The following is a 3,802-nucleotide window of genomic DNA, read 5'->3' on the forward strand; positions in this document are numbered from 1 at the left end:
TTTGCAGAATTAGGGAGAAGTCGGTAAATGACAGCGGGGATGGTGGGCGATGCACCAAATTCTCTATAATTACCGTACAGCTCAGACTTTGACAGCAGTCTGATTTGCCTTTTCTTTTGTGAAGTCAAGTAAATGAGGTTGTTTACAGCAAACATTCCATAACTTTTTTACAGCTAAACCTAAAATACGCTATTACATTTGTTTGCTATTATAGGAGTCAATAGATAACCAGAATAATACCATCTTTATGGAAAAAAAAAACATCCTAAGACCCTTTTCAGACTCAACTGACATGACAGCTGTGGTGTTTAAGCGTGCGAGTTTGTGAGGGCTGGTACAAAAAGAAAAAATGAGAAGCAGAAATATGAACATGAACTACCAAAAAAGAGGAAAATCATTAAAATCTGCAAACCCTGAGTGGACATTTGGCAGAAAATTCAAACAAGTGCTCACATTCAGCCAGTTAGAGACAAACTTCCTTTCTTATTTATATTATCCATATATCCATCACTATCAGAATTCACACATACATCTCTAATTTTACTGTCAACTGTGACTTCTCCTGTAAACAGGTGAATTGCTTCCTCTGGGATGGGTGTGAATTGCTGTCCAAAAAAAGGAGTTGAAGTGTCTCTGAATCTTGTTCATTGTGAAGAGGTGGCTAAGCTGGAAGACAAAGCGTGATCTACATTCTAACCCTCACCTACAGTCATGAGCTTTCAGCAGTTTCCTCTGTGGGGTGGCTGGGTGCAGCCTTAGAAACGGGGTGAGGATCTTGGACATTCAGAGGGATTAGCGGCTCCTTTACAGCAAAAAGGAGCTGGCTGAAGCAGTTCGTACATCCTATTAGGATGCCTCCTGAATGCCTTCCTTTGGACATTTTCCAGGCACGTTTCACTGAAGGAGACCCCTGGGTAGACCCAGAACCCACTGGAGGGATTACATATCTAATCTGGCCTGGGCATGCCCCGGGATCTCTCAAGAGGAGCTTGAAAATGTTGCTGGGGAGAGGGACATCTGGAATGCCCTGCTTAGCATGCTGCCGCCGCAACCTGGCCCAGGATAAGCAGGAGAAGATGGATGGATGGATGGATGGATGGATGGATGGATGGACTGTGGGCAAGTCCTTCTGGGAAGCCTGCAGATATTCAGGCTCACAGAGAGGACATGTAATAACACTGAAAGAGCCCTGATGCACTTGAAAAATTGCCAGTGGGAGAACCCTCAAAGTCCCTGAGACTGTTAGTGTGGGTACTGGGATTGGGCCTGAGTGCAAGACTATTTGCTGGCCAGTCTCAGTGACTTACAGGAGAGACTCCTCCTTCCGCTCACCCAGACAAGAAAGGCCAATAAAAATGATCACACCCTTTTTCCTTTCAGCTCCAAAAGCCTCAAACATCAATCCTTTTTCTCCACTGTTTATGATCATGATAAATCAAGCATGCACTGATGTAGGGTGATGTTCAGCTTAGCTCCCTGGGAGCGTTTATAGCAGTGAAAATGTTTGAACTTCAGCTCAAAGCTTTACCTTCTGACTTGAAACATTGAAGCTTCTCTCACAAAGGCAACAAGATGCTCTGATGTATTTAGCCAAAAGCCTGAAATGTATGATTTTTTGTTTGTAAAACTAAAAGAAATTGCAGCTATGCAATTTCATGAAACACTGAAGAGGATTTGCTTCTTTCTTGTTACAACTCAGATGCAAAAGGGGATACTGACCTTCATTTAATTGTTTCAAAATGAGTATGACATAAAAGTTGAAAATACACTTCAAATTTTATAGCAGCATACAAAAATGTGCTACTTTCATTCTTTGCTGAGAGGAAAATATTAGCGTTCAGTGTAGGGGTGTCGAGTTGGTGTCTAAATACTCTCATTCCACTGGCTTGTTTTTTGTCATGGTATTAAAATTGGAATTGAAAATCATAGAATTTCAGAGTATTAGTACCAACTACCAAATTTCTTGACCTCAGTTGTCCAGTTTTTGGTAACTATTGGCATCCCCAATGATGTATTGTAATGTATGTGAAATAAACATCCACAGCAGTAAAAGAGATTGACCTGGTTCTGTGAACTGGACACAAACATCCAACTGCTCAGGGATAACATGTGACCTTTCCTCTGACTATCACAAGGAAAACTGACACAGCTGCTGTTTTGACAGTTCACTGATGATGACCACCTCCTGGATGCTATTACTCGCTGACTCACAGAGAAATTAAGACATAATTTTGTTTGATTTTTACTTTGTTGGAATTACCTCGGCACAATTACATTCTAATCAACAGTAATTGCTGTGTTTTGATGGATTTCGCACATCTGAGCCAAAGACAGAGTGCACAGACAGGTATGTGCAGATGTTATCGGAGAGGAGAAAACATGAAAACCACTGCAAGTCTGGAGTGATGGACATATTTAGGCGACTGGAAACTTGAGACAGTAATGTGGCAATGACAGCAATTGGAATTGTCAGTGACAGTCTGTTTAGTCTGAGCCACCATAACCTCAATGTTACCTTGAAACTGGAGGAGGATTTTAGAGGGGACGATAGAAGGTTTTCCTAAGAAGGATAAAAAAAAGGAAATAATTTTGGCTTATTATAATTTAAGTGGGCAGTTTTCATGCATGAATGTCTGTATTTTGAAGATGAGAGTGAGTTTCAGTCTCTGGTAATATGCAGATGGCAGTATTATCCACTTGCTTCTGCAGAAACATGACTGATTGAATGTATTTTCAATCAGTTGGAATAATGAGCATAGTAGTGCTGAGGGTATACAAAAATATTTGCTTATATTTATTTTGTACTTTTCATGGGATGCTGCTTGGACCTTCCTCCTGAGCAATAGTCAAGGTTAATGAAAGCCATCAATCACTTAAAGTACTCTTTAAAATGTAACAACCTGACCAGGTATGATTAAAAAAACACCGTAGAAGGAGCTTAAAGGTTGTTTTGAATGTGCCTGAAAAGGTTTCACAGTGTTTAGATATCATCAGTTGAAAGAAAATCAGCAACATTGCAGCTCTGTATCCTCATTAACATCAGACACTAACTGTTGTTTATTTTTAAAGGAATTGGGCAGTACAATATTCCGGCCAGAAGCAGCCGTCTTCACATTGTGCATGCCTGTGTGTTCTACCCCTGGAAGAAGCTTTGCTAATCTCATGACACATGCAACCGAGATTAGGCCTGCTTCCCCTCTGGTTTCAGCCATTTACATTTTTAGGTCATTTGATATGCTGTTATTCATTTCTACCTACCTGTATTTCTTATCTGTGTCTTCCCAGGTGATCCTAGTATCTCTTTCACCACATAAAGCTTTTCCACAGCTAAATAAAGATTAGAAGCCCTTTTCAATAGTTAAGCAGTGTCGGAAACATGCTTGTTTCCCTTCTTGTATGTATATCTCAATCTAGTACAGAGAATCAGAACAGCACTGCCTCCTTTTTTAGCCGTATGCCCTTCAACCACCAGAGTATCAATAAATCACACTATTTGGGAAATCGGTACTAAATGTTGCGCCGTATAGAGCACAAAATTAGTCAAGGGGATAATGTGCAAGGGAAAATGATGCTAAGTTCAATGTGATTTTTCATTCGGAACCAAACAACTCAAAAGCATGCATCCTGTGTGTTAATGGCTGGTAAAATAAGCCCAATAAGGAAAGCTGGTAAGTCAAAACTGCCATACATTCAGGTTTTAGAGAGTCTTTGAATAGGTACCACAACATTTACAAAGGAAGAATGTGTGTAAGAGGCCCGCCGACCCATGAGAGCAAACTGTGTCTATGACTGAGTTTGTATA

Source organism: Acanthochromis polyacanthus, chromosome 10 (assembly GCF_021347895.1).
Source record: "Acanthochromis polyacanthus isolate Apoly-LR-REF ecotype Palm Island chromosome 10, KAUST_Apoly_ChrSc, whole genome shotgun sequence".
Classification (NCBI taxonomy): Eukaryota; Metazoa; Chordata; class Actinopteri; family Pomacentridae; genus Acanthochromis; species Acanthochromis polyacanthus.